This window comes from Camelus ferus, chromosome 27 (genome assembly GCF_009834535.1).
Source record: "Camelus ferus isolate YT-003-E chromosome 27, BCGSAC_Cfer_1.0, whole genome shotgun sequence".
Taxonomy (NCBI): Eukaryota; Metazoa; Chordata; class Mammalia; order Artiodactyla; family Camelidae; genus Camelus; species Camelus ferus.
This window is the reverse complement of record NC_045722.1, coordinates 24,985,944-25,006,766: the sequence shown is the minus strand read 5'-3', so window position 1 is coordinate 25,006,766 and position 20,823 is coordinate 24,985,944. Positions and strand designations below refer to the sequence as shown.

The 20,823-nt window shown below is 37.7% G+C and overlaps 1 non-coding gene and 1 pseudogene across 1 annotated transcript; both read left to right on the top strand.

Moving 5' to 3' along the window:
• Positions 1–2,381: 2,381 nt before the first annotated feature.
• LOC102522955 lies at positions 2,382–9,658 on the top strand (annotated as a pseudogene).
• On the top strand, positions 7,479–7,551 carry TRNAA-CGC. Its single transcript has one exon. It is a non-coding gene; the product is annotated as a tRNA-Ala (tRNA).
• Positions 9,659–20,823: the final 11,165 nt, after the last annotated feature.

The following is a 20,823-nucleotide window of genomic DNA, read 5'->3' as shown; positions in this document are numbered from 1 at the left end:
AAAAAGTATGTAACACACAATAAATGAAACCATGCATCTATGCAAAGCAGCATTATCGTAACAGTCAAAAAGTGGAAACAACCCAAATGTCTATCAACTGATATGCGGATAAACAAAAATCGTGGTATGACATATCTGTACCATGGAGTAGCATTTAGCCTTAAAAATGAATGAAGTATTGATTCAAGATACAAAATGGACAAACTCTGAAAATATTACGCTACGTGAAAGGCCACATTTTGTATGAGTCCATTTATATGAATTGTTCAAAATAGGCAAATCCATAGAGTCAGAAGCTGATTAGTAATTGTCAGGGAATAGGGGAAAGGCAAATGGAGAGTGACTGCTAATGTGTACAGTGTTTCTTTATAGAATGATGAAATGTTCTGGAATTAGCAGGAATAGTTGTAAAACATTGTGAATATACTAAACAGCACTGATATGTGCAGTTTTTAAAAAGGTAGATTTTTCTGGTATATGCATTGTTAATCAATTTTTTTTAATCCAAATTGAGGGACATCCTATAAAATACCTGACAAATGATCCCCAAAACTGTCAAGTGCATCAAAAACAAAGTGAGCAACTTTCTAAGTCTTGTCACAACCAACAAAAGCCTTGGGACAGGAGTATTAAATGTAATATATTATCCTGAATGAGATCCTGGAACACAAAAGGGACATTATGGGGAAACTGAGGACATCTGAACAAAGTGTACACTTCTGTTAATAATGTACCAGTATTGGTTCATTAATTGTAACAGATGTACCATACTACGTGAGACATTAATAGGGGAATGTATGTACGAGGTATGGGTGGTTGAACCCAGATTCAAGCCCAGCACTCTGCTTCCCATGCCCCTGACCTTAACCAATATTGTATCTTTTGATGACTGTCTAGTATGGGCAATGACACTCTTTATTATAATTTTAATTCCACAGCGTGTGTGTACAAATCCGTATGTATGAGCCACAACCCAAGCAGAAAGCTGTGTGAAAAGACAAAATGGCGGAAAAGTCCCAAAACTGCCCCTGTAGGCTCCTTACTTAAGGCACTGGGTGGCAGTCTTTCACTACATGCACAGTTGGTTCAGAAGAAAGCTGAATAGGGGAGAGAAATCATTGCTGTAGGCTCCCTCCCCCACCCTGGGGCACAGCAGGAGGAAGATTCTCCTATTAGCAGTCTTCCTAGAAAATCCCAGGGCCAACTCAGGAAGAGGCCGAGCAGGGGAAGAAAGTACCCCCCTCCTCTTGAGAATGGTCATACAGGACGGACACAAGCTACAAAAAAGGCACTCCTCCACCCACAGTTTTAGCGCATTCTCTCTATGTTCCCAGGCTTTGGGGCAAGAATAGTCTAGGCTGTCAGACAACTATACCAAATCCCACCTACAGCCTGTGCATTTTTTTAAATGGTTGGGAGGTAATAAAAGGAAAGACTATTTTATGACACAAGAAAATTATATGAAATTAAAATTGCCATATCCATAAATTAAATATACTTAGAAAACAGCTGACTAGAAAAGCCCAGTTTTTCCCAACTGAGTGGGGAAAACTCCAGGTTGCTAACTTTTGTGTTTCTCCTTTAGCTTCACTCAATTACCACATTCATATAAAATACTTCTGACACTTTCGTCACCAAATGCGGGGGGAGGGAGTTCTCTACACCAAGCAATTATCCATGACACCAGCTGGTTGTCTTACAATTTAACTCAGTTCTAACACTATCTACGTGTATACAGCATCAGATACCACAGGTCAAGGGCATATTCCCACAAGACTGCTCCCACCCCACCTCAGATGCCAAATGCAAGTAGTTAAGTCCCCAGGTTACCCACAACTTCTGTGGAGGAAAATGTCGCCTGCCATATCCGTAAACAAAGGAAGTTGAGGCCATCAAACCATCAGCCGCTGCAGCTGCCCCCAGCTATGCACCCTGAGGGGATTCAGGATGGAGAACAGCAATATACTGGCCCTACGTAGAGAAGGTGCATATCAAAGGAATCATTTCAGTGAGCCCAGATTCTTGTATCTTCCCATACAAAGAAAAGTGGTAAATTCATTAACTTGAGATGTCTGGTTTTTATCTTTTGATGTTCTCACTACCTTTTTTTGTTGTTGTTGTTATTTTTTTTTTTTTTTTTGCAAAAACTCTATATATCCTGGCTCCTCCCTTACCTCTGCAAAACAGAGCTGTCTGATAGCCTGCCTTCTGGACTTAAGGTCTCAGAAGATCCACCAAATAAAACAGAATTCTCAACTTTTATATGTGCATTTTTTTTTTCAGTCGACACTGCTGTCTAGTTTGGCTGTAAATTGGAGGTTTCTATGCCCTCCTCCCACTTTGGGTTCATTTTTACTTACATTTCCAGTTTATTAAAGGATATGGCAGAGAATACAGATGAACAGCCTGATGAAGAGATACTTACGGTGAGGTCTAGGAGGGTCCAAAGTGCAGGAACTTTTGTCCCATGAAGCTGGGGTGCATTACCCTCCCAGTGAGTAGATATGTTCACCAACCCAGAAGCTCTCTGAATCCCATACTTTGGGGATTTTTTAATGGAGGCCTCCTCACGTAGGCATGATCAATAATTAACTCTATTTCCAGCCCTTCTCCCCTCTCTAGAGAAGTGAGGGGCAGGGCTGAAAAATTCCAAGCTTCTAAGCAAAGGTTGGTGTTTCTGGTCACCAGGAGCCATCCAGAATCCTACCCAGAGTTGCCTCATTAAAACAAAAGATGCTTCTAGTGTTCTTACCACCAAGAACATTAAGATGGTTTTAGGAACTCTGTGCCAGGAACTGGGAGCAGAGACCAATGTATATTTTTATTATCTCACAACAGCCTTGCACATATCTTTACATACTAACTATGGCTACAACTGCACAGTTGAGTAGTTGGAATTGATGAGATTCAGGGCATACTACCACAAAATATGGCACCCTGGCATATTGAATATTTTAAGGTGAAGGAGATTGAGAAAATGGCACAAACAGGAAGGTCACTTTGATCTTCTCCCAACCCTTCTCTTCTGAAATAAGTCATACAGGCCTCAGGTGAGAGGTGCCCTCCCTATATCCAGAGGGCGGGACCATCCTTATTTCCAAAGACAAAAGGATGCCAAGAAGAATCAGAATAGGTTTTGACAAATTTCCCACAGTTTACTACATGAACCCCTTCCTCTCTGACCTATCATATTCCTACACAACTGCCTATTCTTCATCAAACCTATCATAAAAATACTCAAGGTCTGTTCTGATGGGTCACATAAAACTCACATTATGTGAAATTTGAGTTTCACATGAAGGCTCCCATGTCACATGAAACTCATATTAAAATAAATTTACATGCCTTTGCCAGTTTAATTTTCTGACCCAGCCAGGGGGAGGGTTGAGGAAAGCTTTTTCCTCCACTAAACAGCAGAAAACATTTGGTCCTCAAAGCCAAACGTACTTAATATTGGGCTGTGATGGTAATTTCATGTGTCAAATTGACTAGGTCACAGTACTTAGATATTTGGTCAAATACCACTGGTATGTTGCTGTGAAAATATTCTTTAAGTGGGATTAACATTTAAATCAGTAGATTTAGAATAAAAAGCAGGTCACCTGCCATAATATAGCAGACTGCCTTTGGATTCAAGTTGTAACAGCAACACTTCCCTGTGTCTCCAACCTGCTAGCTTAACCTGCAGGTTTTGGATTTGCCAGCCTCCAGAATCACATGAGTCAATTTCTAAAACTAAAAAAACTGTAATAGTTAAAACATGCCACCAGGGCTTCCTGACAGCTCACAAGATATGGAGCTCCAGCCCTGAAGGTGAGACTCTTACTGCTGGGGAACTGGACATCAGTTATATTGTGACTTATAATAAATACACATTTGGTCTTCATCCCCCTTTCTGGAACAGAGCTCCTAAAACCCTTAGAATGTTCTGTGCTGAGATTGAAAAATGTATCTTTTGTTATGTTAATAAGGTGACTTTGGAAGTCAGGGAAGGATGAGGGCTGATTTGGTTGACAGGATAACCAAGTGATAAGAGGGCTGAAACTTTCAGTCCCATCCCCCAGACCTCTGAGGAGGGCGGAATGGCTGAAAATGGAATCAATCTCCAGTGGCCAAAGATTTAATCAATAATGCCCATATAATGAAGCCTCCATAAAAACCATGAAGCCTCCATAAAAACCCAAAAGGACTTTGGGGCTGGTGAACCAGAACACTACCACATGCCACTGTGTTGGGCTCAAACTCCACAGGGATAGGAGTTCCTTTGTTTGGGTCTTTGCTCTAGATATCTGTTCACATCACCATTGATTCTTAAACTTTAACATCCCTCGTAATAAACTGGTAATCTCATGAGTAAACTGGTTTTCTAAGTCCTGTGAGCCACTCTAGCAAATTAATTGAACCCAAGAGGGAATCATAGGAATGTCTGATTTAGAGTCAGTTGGTCAGAAGCACCAGTGACAACCTGAACTTGCAATTGACATCTGAAGGGGGAGAGGGCATTTTCTGTGGGACTGAGCCCTTAACCCATGGAGTCTGAGCTGTCTGAGTAGATAGTGTCAGAATTGAATTGATTTGCAGGACACCTAGCTGGTGTCAGAGCATTGGTTGCTAGTGTGAGGGAAAACTTCCCACATGTTAGAACTGGGTGCAGAAAACTTAATACCTGAAGTCCAGCCAGGCCTCAAGCACCACTCTTATCCAGCTCCTGTAACATAGCCAGCTCCAGAAACCCACTGGATAGGAGGGGAAGCTGAAGGGGTGGGGAATCAAGGAAACTAATTAACTTGTGGGCCTCCCTTCAGGTACTCCAAACATGTCTTCTTGCCTGAGCTTCTTTATTCTCTAGCAAAGTGACAAGGAAATTGAGGAACAGATAATTTAAAGACTTGCCCAAAGTCCAAGACCTATTCAAAATTATCAAAAGGCTAAGAAAATCACAAGGAGAAGCCAATAAATCAGCAAGATCTAGATGCAGACTGTGCTACAGTTGTGGAAGATGCTACAGATGCTGAAGAACTTACTAAAGAATGTGAAGAAATATGGAATGATCTGGAAGAATGTCAGAGTAAATTATCGCTTGTTGGAACTGAGACATTCACTGATTCAAGTGCTCAGTTATTATTAGTTATGCCAGTGAAATGTTTGACTATTGGAGTTAGTCAATGGCAGAAAGAAACTCCTGAATTAATTCCACTGACTGAAGATGTCCTGGTAACTGTAGAAAAGGAAGAGTTCCAAAATTTGAGACATGATCTTGAATGGTACTGTCTACTATTCAAGAAATTAAAAGTTAAAGGAGGACTTAGACATGTAACAACAATAGTTGGAGGAAAAACAAGAAATACTGAAATCTCTTAATGTACTACACAAACATCATGAAATGACTTTTTCTTTTTTTAAAATTGAGAACCTTTAATAAACTGAAAACAGAAATGCTAAATAAGAAGGAATATAAGAATAAATGCTTAATTAACTTGGGTAATTCCTAGAAGACCATTTTCCTGTACCTGATAGAAATTTGAAAAAGAGTAACATTGTATATTCTTGCCTTTTTATTGTAGATTAATTGATCATGACTGTGTGGGTTTATTTTGGGCTCTCCATTCTGTTCCACTGATCTATGGTTTTGTTTCAGTACCATACTGTTTTGATTACTGTAGCTTGATAGTACAGTCTGACATCAGGAAGTGTGATTCCTCCAGCTCTGTTCTTTCTCAAGATAGTTTTGGCTATGTGGGATCTTTAGTGTTTCCATACAAATTTCTAACTTATTTGTTCTATTTCTGAGATTGTACCTTTCCAAGAATTTATCCATTTCTTCTAGGTTGCTCATTTTAGTGGCATAAGTGGTTCTGGGAAAACTGGACAACTATGTGTAAAAGAATTAAATTAGAACATTCTCTAACACCATATACAAAAATAAACTCAAAATGGATACACAAAAACAAACTCAAAATGGATTAAAGACCTAAATTAAGACATAAATGTAAGACAGGATATTATAAAACTCCTAGAGGAAAACATAGGCAGAACATTGTGACACAATTTATACCAATATATTTTTTTGTCTGTCTCCAAAAGTAAAAGAAATAAAAGCAAAATAAATAAATAGGACCTAACTAAACTTAAAAGTTATTACAGAGTAAAGGAGACCATCAACAAGAAGACAATCTACTGAATGGGAGAAAATATTTGCAAAAGATATGACCAATAAGGGATTAATATCCAACATATATAAATGGCTCATACAATTCAACATAAAAAAAAAACTTGATTAAAAATGTAAAGAAGAATTGAATAAACCTTCTTCCAAAGGGGGGAAATGCAGGTGGCCAAGAGACACATGAAAAGATGCTCAACATTGCTACATCATCAGGGAAATGCAAATCAAAAGCAATAAGATATCACCTCCCACCTACCAGAATGGATATCATCAAACACACACACACACACACACACACATACATAACAAATGTTGGCAAGTATGTGGAGAAAAGGGAACCCTCCTACACTGTTGGTGGGAATGTAATTGGTGCAGTACGGAGGTTTCTCAAAAAAACTAAGGACAGAACAACTGTATGACCCAGCAATTTCACTGTGGGTATATATCCAAAAAAACCAAAAACACTAATTTGAAAAGATACATGTGCCCCAGTGTTCATAGCAGCATTACTTACAATAGCAAAGATGTGGATGCAAACTAAGTGTCTATCAACAGATGAACTGATAAAGAAGATATGGTGTATAGATATATATACACATATATGTACATATACATATATACACGTATATATAGAATAGTACTCAGTCACAAAAATAATGAAATTTTGCCATTTGCAGCAACATGGATGGATTTAGAGGACATTATGCTAAGTGAAGCAAGTCAGGGAAAGACAAATACAGTATGCTATCACTTGCATGGAGGAATCTAAAAAATACAACAAACTTGTGAATATAACAAAAAAGAAGCAGACTTACAAACAGAGAACAAACTAATGGTTACGATTGGGGAGAAGGAAGGGGGAGCAATATGGGGTAGGAGATTAAGAGGTAAAAACTATTAAATATAAAATAAGCTACAAGGACACATTATACAATACAGAAATACAGTCAATATTTTATAATAACGATAAATGGAGTATAACCTTTAAACATTGTGAATTACTAAATTGTACACTTATATAATATTGTACAGCAACTATACTTCAATTAAAATAAAAAACAAAAATAAAAGTATGGAGAAAAAGAAAAACACTTAAAAATCAACTGTATAACTGATAGCACTACATGAAATTTTAGAGATTCATATAAATAGGTTATATGATGTCCTACATGATCTGTATGTCAAAATTAGTGATTACTTTTGATCACCTTATAAAGAGCTGCTGTTACTTAATGGAATTGCCTTGAAATATCCAGAAGATCCAACTCAAATAAGTTTAGAATTCTTCAAAATGGATGGTCTTTTTGCAGGGGAGGGTATAGCTCAAGTGGTAGAGTGCATGCCTCGCATGCATGAGGTCCTGGGCTCAATCCCCAGTACTTCCTTAAAGAATAAGTAAATCTAATTATCTACCCCCAACTAGAAAAAAAAAAAGGATGGTCTTTTTTCCCTACACAGTACTCAAAGAATCCTGTTTGTTAGTCAAGGATCATGGAAATGCTGAGGACTACTTAAAAGAAGAACAGAAAATCAAAGCACATAGTCCATCTTCCTTTCATTCTTAAAAAGGACATATGCTGCAATCTTACTCATTTTAAAATGGTTCTCTCATTCAAATCAGTGCCACAGTGTTTTAAACTATATGAACAAGAATGCAAGTAAAAAAATTCTAGACTTAATCATTACAAAACGTTTAACGTACCTTCATGCAATAGCCCTTAAAAATATTCTTCATTAATTTATGATATTGGCAATGCAATATTTTCCATTCACATTTATGACTATTATATGTCTTTTGGGTTCTATTTGGTGCTTAATTCATTTATTTAGAAATTATAATGGACAGGCCATTTTATTTGAAGATGGTTCTAAAATTGAAGTAGCATCTGATATAGAAGACAGCAAAATTTTAAACTGTTTAGCAAATCCATTTTATGTATACTGTCTTATTTTTAAATTTGTTAAAAATGGAATATAAATAAATTTATATTAACTAAAATTAGCATGAAAACTATTTGAATGAAGTTAACATGAAAACTATTTTAATGTATATTATATACCAAGTGATATTATATATTAAACTACTATTGATTCTGTTAATTATTAACAAAAAATTGTGTTCATAAAATTGTATTGATCGTCTATGACTTTTATGCAAATAAAATTCTTTCATTTAAAAACAAAAGCAGCACAGAGGAAGCAAAACTAATGGTGCAGTTCCTGGTAATCAAAGCCCATGCAATTTTAATTAAAATAAATTAATAAAATTAAATTTAAAAATTAGCTTGTAGCAATGTACTTTCAGTTACAAAACAACTTTTTAAAATTTGCTCAAACTCAGTTTCAATCATGTACAGATAGAACAGGAAATAGATTCATAGATTTCTGGAGACAATGACCATCTTCTATGAATTTAAACTAAGGACATAGGCACAATAAAATAAAATTGTCTATCTATGCATAAATATCTATTCCTCTCTTAAATAAAATAGTTGGCCATTCCACCATGGAAACTTGAAAAACCAATAAATCACCAGTTCAACATTTACATAGAAACCTGCTTACTTGGAGCCCAACCACAGTGAAAGTCCAATTTTAAAGTAGATGGAAACTTTAAAAAAACCAATAAATCACCTGTTTAATATTTACATAGAAACCTACTTACTCAGAGCCCCAACCACAGTGAAAGTCCAATTTTAAAGTAGATGGAAACTTTAAAAAAAAAAAAACAATAAATCACCTGTTTAATATTTACATAGAAACCTACTTACTTGGAGCCCCAACTATAGTGAAAGTTCAATTTTAAAGTAGACAGAAACTTTAAAACGACCAATAAATCACCTGATTAATATTTACAAGAAACCTACTTACTTGGAGCCCCAACTACAGTGAAAGTTCAATTTTAAAGTAGATGGAAACTTTAAAACGACCAATAAATCACCTGATTAATAATTACATAGAAACCTACTTACTCGGAGCCCCAACTACAGTGAAAGTTCAATTTTAAAGTAGATGGAAACTTTAAAACAACCAATAAATCACCTGTTTAATATTTACATAGAAACCTACCTACTCAGAGCCCCTGAGATTGTCAGCCCATTACCTTCTTTCTGGAGCACAGCCTCTGGGTTAAAACTACTGTAAAGACAATGTCAGGGAGAAGTTTGGGGGTTATTTAGCCCAAAAGCAGTAAGGGAGAGAAAGCACAATGCAGAATTTCTTAGAAAGAATCACCAGTTTTACCACTAGGGAAGTTAGTTCATTTCCCACTTTTTCAAATGTTCAATTTTAAAGTAGGTTTTGGATTTTCTTTTTTAGGCAAACTTGTCATCTCCTTCATTCAATATTACTTGAAAAAAATATGATTTTTCTGCTGTTGCAGAGACTGGTGCTGACAGAAAAATCACCACATGGACCCTGACCTCACGCCCACTATCCAACAAGAAATGTTGGACGCAACTTGGAAGACAAATGCCTACCTGCCTTTCATAGGAAATTGTGTGGCAGCCCCACGGAGGCTGGACTCAGCCCAGGGTCCAAGGCTGCGTAGGCCATTCAGCGCTCAGGCAGACAGGCTGCAGGGAGGGAGGTCTAAGGTCCCTGCAGCTTCCCCTGAGCCAAGGTTACTGAGGCCCTGGGTGCCTACAAGTATTCCTCATCCACTTGGATTAAGCCCCTATCACTTTCCAGGAGCATGTTTGCATTTTCTGTGACATTTTTAAAAGTCTGATATTAAATCTGTGATGCCTGCATTGTGCCCCTCTGGTCTGGAAAAGAATGGGAGGGAAGGGGGACAGGTGAGAGGAAAGGGGGAAGAGAGGACAGGAGAGACGACAACACTGGGAAAGAGAGTTGTCAACATGGAAGTGTTAGAGCAGGCAGATTGCTAGATATGAGCAGAGAGCAGATGCAGGCCAAATGGCAGGAATTGGGCAGAAAGGAGGGGCACAGGGCCAAATGCAGGAAACTCTACATTGTGTAAACAACAGGGGTCCTTGGGCACCGAAAGAAAACCAAGAACCTCTGAGATGATAAGAGATCACACATTTTGGGGTGACAAGTGGGGAGGGTGACAAAAAAGGTGGGAAAAGGCAGGAATCTCCAGCGTCTGAATGTAAGCCTTTTGCTCATTATGCCCTCATTACAATAAAATTAGCCTTGCAGATTAGAAGTACCCATCGTGCACCGATGCCATGACACTTCTAATTCAGATTAAATAAGAACAAAAATCCCTCCAGGTGGAGTTGGGATGAAAATCTGAGAATATGACCCCAAACCAGTCCCTCCCCAATGAATATTCTGCCCATTCATTTTTACACTCTGTGTAACCAACTTGCCAAAAAAACCTCAGGGCAGCTGCTCACCTGAGCCTGCCTGCTCTCCCCTTGTGAGCGTACTGTCTATCTCTTAATAAATCCTCACTTCAAGGGGGAAGGGTATAGCTCAAGAGCTAGAGTGCAGGCTTAGCATTCATGAGGTCCTGGGTTCAATACCAAGTACCTCCTCCAAAAATAAATTAAACCTGTTACCTTCCCCCGGCCAAAATAAAAGTTAAATAATACAGTTAAAAAAGACACCAAAAATAAATAGATCTTCACTTTACTTTCTTGATCTTCATGTCTCATCTCTGAATTCTTTCTGCTAAGAGACACGAACCTAGTCACTGGCAACATCAGGTGCTAATACAAACAGGGAATGGAAGGCAAGAAAACAAATCTGTGGGACTGAATTGGAATTGAACACATTACAAATAGATGAAAAAAATCCACACATGCAATTTTATACATCCATATACAGTTACATACAAGTAAATATAGTTATATATACACATAGTTATAGTTTTATACATACTATGTCTATATATCTGAAAGGATCTAAAAGCAGTAATAAATTAGTAGCACTCCGACTGGTTTCTAAATACCTTTCTCCATTATAAGAAATGAGTCGGGGGCGAGATGGCAGGGTAGGTGGAGAAAGGTCCTTTCTTAACAACAGAACGTCAACTACGAAATACTGGAGGAAAGATGTAGTTATAAGGCATCATTCTGGACCAGGATAGTACACAATGTTGTGTCATACTAACCAAAAAGACATCACTGTATTTAATACAGTCTTGAGGATGTTTCAGACAGACCTACAAAGAGGGCATTGTATACAGTAAGTGGCATGTATGCTTCAAAAATAATAACCACATGAAAAGCAAAGAAGACTAAGGAACCATTCCAGATTAAAGACTACTTTAAAAAGGCATAGCAGCATGACAGGGTCTATAGTCCTGAACTAGGAACTAAACTTTAACAGAAAACAAATGCTATAAAGAAAATTATTGGGACAGCTGGAGAAATTCAAATATAGGCTATAGATTAGAAGAACTACATAAAGGTTAAATTTCCTGAATGCATAACTACACTGTGGTTATCTAAATGTATATTCCTGTTCCTAGAAAATACATGTGTAGCATGGTGTCTGCAACCTTCTCTCTAATTGGTCAGAACAAAAAAGTTTACACATAGTGGGAAAGGGGGACATGACAAATCAGATGTGGCAAACTATTTAAAATTAGTGCGTCTGGGTAACAGGTAAATTAGAGTTCTTTTTAATATTATTATAATTTCTATAATTTTAAGTTAGTTTCAAAATAAAAGTTAATTAAAAATAGCATGTTTAAAATACGTAATTAAGCCTAATTACCTCCCCTACCAAAAAAAGGGGGGGGGTCTTAAAAATTTGGTGAGCAAATGACAAAGAAAGTACAATTTTTTTAAAGTTGATATTATTGATAGCAAGAGCACTGAATGCATCAGACAAAACAGAAAACAAAACCACCACCAAGAGCAACAACAACAAAATGTTTAAGATTAAAATTAAAGCCTATTTGATTTAGGTTTTATATAAATTTCAATGTCATTGAGCAAGCTGACTTACAAATAAATGTATCTAACAAAAAAATAGCATGGTTACAGTACACCCATTTATTTAGTACATGTGCTGCCAAAGTGAATACGACACCCATTTGTTTAAAAAATTTTAAGTACACAGAATATGTATTTAGTTACATATGTATTAAAGTATTTTTATTGTGTAAAAAATTATTTTATGATGGGAAAACGTTGGATTCTGAAACAAGCACAGACATTCAGCTTTATACTTTTGGTTTTCTCATAGAACAGAGCTACCTAATTCTTTCAGTAGCTACTTTATATTCCATGGCAAGGATATTCCAATAATTCAGCCAGTTCTTGATGTTTACTATATTTATGAATATTTAAGTGGTTCCTTATCTAATTATGTTATATTTATGTATTTGAATAGTTAATATGTTTACATAGTTAAAAAAAATCAAATGCACAAAATGACATACAGTGAAAAGTCTGCTTTCAACCCCTGATGACCATATATCCCTATTTTTCTGGTAAAGACTGAGTTTACAATGATTGTCTTGGAATGATTACAAATAGCCCCTGCTTTCTCTCAGAATTACGCTAGGTTGAATGATACACTCTACTTAGATCCCTGTTCCCTTACCATGTTGCCACCCTAAGACTTACAGAAGCACCTGTATTATCAGTGTCTGTGTACACTCCTGGAGGAATTTGATGTATATATAAGTTTAAATAATTTTTTTAATTTTTAAACAAATGAATATATTCATGCTATTATTTAACTTTCATTTGAAACAATCCCAACTGCAAGAATATTAAAAACAATTCTCATTTACTCCTTACCTGGATTCACTAATTTTAAATATTTTGCATCATTAGTTGTATCATGGTCCAAGGCACCAGTTTCACCTGGATTACAGCTTCCAGCCCTCATCCTCTGTCAACCCTCCTTCTAAATTATTTGGGAAAATTAATAAGCAAAGGAAGACTCCAGGAGGACGATATTGAAAACTTCACAGGGTACCTCTGCAGAAATGGTGGCACAGGAAAGGGGGTGTGGAGGCAGTGGAGTGTGCAGGTGCATAATTTTGAAAATCAAAGGATCACAAAATCTGCAGGCATATAGTTGCTTTTCCTATGATTTACATAAAACACCTGAAGCCTCCTTTTCCCCAGGAGCCCTTTATAAACGAATAACTAACACATGTACCATATGCTTGGTGGCATATGCGAATAGGAAAAGAAAGGCTGAAATTTTAGCTTTTCCTGCATTAATCTTAAACAATGTCAGCATAAGCCTTCATACACAATTCTCTTTAGGTCAACAAAGAAAATAATCATATGAATTTTGCCCTTATTGTGTTCACAGTCTAATAAAGAGATAGAAGGAACTAACAGAATTTGTATTTAAGTAGCTAGAAAATCCCCACAGCCAATCCATAGGCCCCAATCCCTCAATCTCCACCAAAACCTCCTGCTAGACATGTAGGTATTTACTAACAATTGTCATTTGTCAGTTTTCCCATTGCTAAGTGCAAGAGTCTGGTCTACTCTCTTACATTTAAGTGTCAGGGTCTAAGGATACACATACTTAGACGTTCAAGGCAGCAGTGTTGGTGAAAACTGCAGGCTACACATGACCCAAACCGTCAGGTACAGAAGGGGCACATCCACTGTGGGATGTAGATATAATGCTGTCATTCATACATGCATCTAACATTACTATATATACACAAATAATGTATAAGTGTATACAAGTGTGTATATATATATTTTATATATATACAAATACAGTAGTATTAGATATAGATATGGTGGTGATATAGGTGGATAATGATAGAATACCACCTGGAGATGAAAATGAACAACTGTAGCTACATATAAATGGATAAATACTAAAAACATAATATTAAGTGAAAAGAGACAAAACATACACAGTTAAGAGCAGGCAAAACTATATAAACTGTATTCCTATAGCTTAAATATGTAATCACAAGGGATACATTTGTAAGGAGCAGCATAGAGGATTCATCTCTGTCAGAAGAGGAGGCCCAGATCAGGGAGAGATACCCCGTAGTCTGGGGAGAGACACAGACCTTCTACTTCTTCATTTGAATATGTGCCTGAATAGGGCTTTTAACCACTTTGTATGACATTTTTATCACCCATAAAATGGAATACTCCATGCAAAACAAGGACAACAGTGGCCAATACAAAATGAATACTCAACAGATGCAGGCTGATACTGGTTGCATTCACATATCCTCTGTTATACTCAAGCCCCGACAATCCTAGGTTCTGCTCAAAAATGCAACAGTTTTAACGGGCCAAGGAGGAATACTGTGAGTTGGTATGGACTGCTGTGCCCAACTTCTTTTCAGCCTTGGTTACCTGACCGGAAAATAGAAGCAAGTCCTGAGTCTCAGTTCTGACACAATCACACGCACAGGGCTGAGTATACAGATCATTTACCAGGTCCTAGGCTACTCACTTCCCTTGGAATTCAGCTCACCTCTTTGGCTGGATCCCTTTAACCACAGGCTGACCTGGAAAAACTGACCCTGCATGTTGCCTGGATTTACCGTCAAACCTCATGCTTTCAGATTCTGCATCATTGTTGCTCTTACCTGAATAATCAGTTGGGCTGTCCCTCAACTAGTAGGAGGAAGACTCTTCTTGAGTGCAGCAGACATGATTCCCAGCTTACTCTGCAGTAGTATCCTCCAGGTGGGTCTACAACACCTTCAGGACCTGCGTTTTTGAAGCATATAAAAGCATGCACCTGTTTCTTTACTGACTCCCGAGTAAGCCTCAGGGAAAACTCTGTTCACCTGCTTAATGACCATCTTCTTCAACACCCGGCTTCAGAATACTTCACAAAGCTGAACCTTCAAGTCTAGCTCCAATTCCATTGCCTTTGGGCCAGATCCAGGCATGCATTAAGGTGAATCTGTCAGAAGAGCCTTGGACAGTTGGGATATTGTAACTGTCTTTGGATCTATGCCATTCCCAGAATTTATGAGTATCTCCACCAGGCAAATCATGGGATGTCTCAAACCTGTCAGTTAGAAGTTGTTGAGGGGTAGAAAGGGAAGACAGTATACCTCTAGGGCATGTCCTTTAAACCCCCCACCTACTTGGAGAGGTCCCACACCCGCATAACTCTCCAAAACAAATCTTAACTAGTAGATGACTTAGAACATAACTAAAAAGCATTAGCCACCCAAATGCTCTCTGAGCTGAGCTCTGCTTGAGATTTGGGAGGCAATCTAGTGCTTTCCAAACTATAAAGAACATAGGAATTACTGGAGATCTTGTTATATTTCGATAGTGATTCAGAAGGCCTGGGGTGGGAGCTGAGATTTGCATTTCTAACAAGACCCCAGGTGATGCCAGTGCTACTGGTTCAAGACCTCACTTGAGTAACAAAGGTCTATCATACTGCTTAAGGGCTTACTTGTTAGGGAGGTATATATAGATAGAATCTTAATTTTAACTAAACTGTTGTGGGATCTTGAACAACTCTTTCCCTCCAGAGTTGAGTTTATGTCTCTCCTTCCTCCCCTATTTTCCTTGAGGGAGTTTGAGTATGTAAAGCACACTCAATTTTTTTTCAATAGGAATTCCATAACTTATTCTTTTTTTATATAAAAAGTCATCCAAATGCTAACAAAATGTCTTCTAAGAAGAATTATATTATTTCAGATCATAAATAATCAGCAAAGATACAAATGATTCACAACTAAAGAAAAAACCAACACTAGTGCTTTCCATCAGTGCTGAAAACAGACCTGCTTGGGATGTATTAATAAAACATCACAGTATTCAACCACAACAACTGAAGTAGTTGGTTCTTAGAGGAACCAAAGGAGGGATACTAATGTTCGTGAAGGCAGCCCACCTACACAAAATAAATAAGGTATGAGTATGTGTTGTCAATGAATAGTAATACTGGTAGGTATGTCAAATATGAAGTTTCTTTAAAATACAGGGACAAGCAAAAGGATGGGCTTACACACTGAAGCCCAATATTAAACTGGGCTTCAGCTCTGCAGTCTCAGATGTGGCACACTTCAGTGATTTTCTCCAGCACTGGTTGGGCTGTTACTTCTCTCAAAGTGTAGTGCTGAGCTCAACCCTGACACTTGTTAGAAATACAAATTCTCAGGCCCCAGACCAGACCTAGTGAATTAGAAAACCTTGGGTGGGAGATAGCATTGTTTTAAAAAAGCCCTCAGGTGATGCTCATGCACACTCAAGCAGGGGAATCAACTGCTTTGCCAGAAAGATACAGCAGAAGTCAAGCAAAACCACTAGGGAAAAAAGGGAAATATCCAAAAAAGAGGAAAGGGGTAAATAGTGCAATTAAATTTTAACTGAAAATATGATTGCTTTAGCAATGTGAAAAGTGAAAAAAAGTTTTGTAAGCATGTGTAACAGAGAGGAGGTCGTGGACCAGACAGGGTGTGCATACAGATGGAGGGTAATGAGAGGCTAGAGATCTTTAAGGTTTCTACTTAAATCAGAGAAAGTACCTTCCACGACTAGTAGAAGGAGCAGCAAAACCTCGAGAGGAAGTTCTAAGCTCAGCTTCATATGCTGAGTTGAGAATTACAAAGAGAAAAGATATGTATCAGGTCGTTCAAAATACAAGTGTATGAATCTTAAAGTAATGCGAAAATGTGCTGTGTCCCTTGGAAAGAGGAGCTGGAGAGGGAAGTTTATATTTGATTTCCTCCATTTTCACACACACACACACACACACAAGAAACTGAAACAAACAACTATGTATTGATAGGATGTGCAATACCATATGACCTTTCAAGATAAAGCAGGTGGCACTGTGGCTACTTTAAGAAGCCCTTGTCTCTGCCTTATGCAAGTATGAATACTTCCGCATAAGTGACAGATTGACAGAATCAAACGTAAACTCTGAATACTTCTTTAAATAAAAGGAGTCTTATTAAAACAAAAGAATAAACTACCAAACTTACTGAAAAACTTTTCGGCAAGTACACTAAAAACAGCACAAAATAATATTTTAAAAGGAAGACACAAAAACAAATTTGCTCACAGGTGATTTCTGCAGCAACAGAATCAATGCAAAAATATTTTCATACAGTTCTGTATAAAATCCATAGCTCTCGTTAAACCACATTAGTAAAGCCCGAACCAAAGGAAGAAAGTAAAAGATAAACAGGACAAATCTGACCTTTTAAAATTTGTATTACATAGCATACATTTCTAAGAGTGTAGGGGCGAACTCATGTTTTAAAAAACCAAATCCTAAACAGCATAACAAAAGTAAAAAAAAAAAAAAAAAAAACCCAATTATGAAACCTCTTGGTTTCCCCGCGCATTGGAGACGGAAACGAAAAGGACAGAGACGCCGACTGCAGCGCCGCCGCGCCGCGCAGGCGCAAACGGGCTCCACCGGCGCAGATCGCCCCGCACCTTGCCAGCTACGTCACCTTCCCAGAGTGCCCCGCGGACAAGCCAGCCGCGCCGCACATGCGCAGACAGGATTCATCACCGCAGGCCTCCCCTCACCCTGCCGGCTACGTGACCTTCCCAAGGTGCCCCGCGGGCAACCCAGCCGCGCCGGGTGATGGCGTATTTCCGGCGGGCTGCAGTTCCGGGAGGGCTCGCTGAGACAGGCTCGCGCGGGAAGGGCTTAGTCCGCGCGGAAATTCGAGTGAAACTTTCTGTGATTTTAGTTTTCGAAACCGGCTACCGTGGCCAGAAACAAATGATCGGAATTACCCGTTACTTAAGTTCACTCTGTGAAAATAGTCAAAAAATTTTAAGTTTTAAAGTTAAGACAACACGACCGTAAAGCATATGTCCCTTTAAGAAGTGATTGATTCAGAAGGAATTGAATCATTGACCAAAAGGGGGGAAAAAAAAGGCACCATATATTTCAAAGGAAATTTTCCTTATATTCCTATTTTTCGGAAATGTGCACCTTTCAAACGTTGGTTCATAATTTAAAACCCTAAACTTGGCTTTTACCACATCCTGATCAAATACATGCTGCCGCTGGCTGAATTTGAAAATGTTACCATTATATGATAATATAATTCAAATACACGAATACAATGAAGCATGCTTAGAGACATTCAATGAAGGCGTTTCTTAATTTGAATAGAAATAAAAATGCAGATGCTGAAAGGTGTAACTAAGCAACATAGAAGGCTGATGTGGACTTTAACTCCCTAATTTTTAAATTGGTTATTCTTCAATTTGTAACATCAGCACTTCTTAAAAAATAAAGTCAACATGGCAAGAAAATATATATAGGCATGTCTCTTATTATTTAAAAAAATAGCAAAGACTATAAATATTTGAAGATCATTCCTAAGTCTGACATTAGTAGTTTTATTCCGTTGGAATTGTTTCCTGCCTCCCCCTTAACTTTTCCAATACTCCTAATATTTTCTATGATGACATAAAACATTTTAAAGTCAACTTCCAAATAATTAACAACAAGGAAAAAGGAAATAAGGAATTCATAATTTTGCAGTAGTTTGGAGAATTGATTTATGTTGTGGAATGCAACAGAGAAAAGTTTCTGCCATTGTTTTGTAAAACAAAATGAAGCTGGAAGGAGACCAGCACTGGGGAAATGGATCCATTGGATAAAAATGTTTAGCTGAGGCAGAAAAATGAGCTCCAGAGCAAGCTGGTGAGAGGGAGAAATGGGAGCAGTGATGCATACCGCAGAGGTGAAAATAAAGTTCAGTAGCTACTTTGAAAAGAATCCTGACTTATTTATTTCAGAAGTTTGCAAGGCACACAAAAAGTTGTCAAAGTAAGAACATTTTTAATAGTCAAAATTCACAGCTATTTTTCACATAAATCTTGAAACACAGGTAAAAGTTTGTCCTATCCAAGCAAATACTCTTGAATTAGTTTGACGGGTTTTTTTTTTTTTAAACAAAGGAAAATACCAAAGAATGCAAGAAAAAACCTAAATCTTAACTGTATTAAAATGGCATTCCCAATTAACATTCTGGAGACCAATGAAATTCGACAAAAGAGAAATAAAAACAATATTATAAATAAGTTTATAAGTGGCTTTGTACAGATAATAATTATAAGACAAAAACATGGCAATAAAAATTGCACTTTATTTTTTTTTTCTAAGTAAAGGCTAATTATATGCTAAAATCCTGAATTCACAACACATGGTGGTCTCAGTCTCCGCGGAGCAAGCTGCTGATGGAAATTTCCCCCAAGATTCCCTCAGAAGCCTAGAAGACAGAGGAGGGAGGCAGAGGGAAGTCTCACCTGGCTCACCCCCCAGCTCCGCTTTCGCTCAGGCATCGCCCCAGCCGCCCTCCGGGAGTGTCGCTGGACCTTCTCAGCTGCCCAGCTACCCAGTTTGTAGAACGATGGAGCTTTTCCTTCTTGCGGCAGTGCCAGGTCCAGGCGCTGATGAACCCAGGGCCACAGCTGCTGCCCTTTGTGCTTCGGGACGGTGGCAACATAGTCTCTGGTTTCCCACTCTCCGATATCCTGCAGACCGTTCACAAATAGGAATTTCAAATTAACACAAAATTCAAAATCGAAGTACCATAAATTCGAATCTTCCCAAAAAAGCGTTATGAATTAAAACTCAATATGTACCAACATGCTGAAACCAAATCACGGGTTTCAAGATGGTTTTGTCCTCTTTTAAGTTTTCAAATGCTGTGCAAATTAAGATGGACAGATTTTAATTAAAATCTCAACTAAATCTCTGCATAATAAGCCTATTCAGCTGGTTGAGTGTGTGTGCACGTGCTCGTGTGTGTGTGTGTGTGTGTGTGTGTGTGTGTGTGTAAATACCCAAGACTTATTTCCAAGAGAATAAAATAGCTTAGTTAAATCAAAAGTTATAATTTCAGTACAAAGAATCTTATTTTCATACCCAAGAGTACGTTGTCAAGCATGATAGGAAATCTGATAATTTTGACTCTATAACAAATATTTTGAAAAGCAATAGAGAAAAAGTAGATAAAGAAAAGCCTGGAATAATAAAATGCTAACAAAACTTCAGGTATTAGAATTCTATTCAGAAGAATTCAAATTTGGTAACTAGACCCCTTCAAATGAAATATTAGCAAAATAAGAACATCAATTATGAGAATATAATTCACTTAGAGAAACTGCAACAAGGTGAAAAGAAAGTGATTTTTTTTCTCAGATTGGAATTTTAAAAAAAACAAAACAATTTACCAAGGATTTAGGCTATGAAATTTAATTCCTCTTATGAACTCCTACAACTCATGAGGAAATGACATACATAACACACACACACACACTTACAGAAGGATGAATTTAACACATGACAAACACAGCAGGTTTAATAATAAAATATGAGCTATGTATGTGTATCCATGAAAACACATTCCTGTATGCCCATGTTTGTAAATGAAATCAGTTAGCCTAATATGGTTCACACCGACCTTGTCAACAGTTAACTATAGTAGGTGGCATTATGGTTTGGAGCTAGGCTTCCCTGAATTTTTACCGTAATTTATTCTGAATTGTGTGTTTTCCCCCAGAAGCAGAACATAGGATTGTGTTTCAGTTTTGAAATAAAGATAAAAAAAAAAAAAGATGCTTGCTCAAATGAACACAGTTATTTTTGGTTCTTATACTCATATTTTCCTTGCTCTGACTATTCCTTCTTTCAGCCTTCTGAGACTTTATTCCTCCCATCATAGCTCAGTATTACCCCCAGCAGCTACTGTTAACCTTCTGTGAGCTTTTTAATGAGGCTGCCTTTGG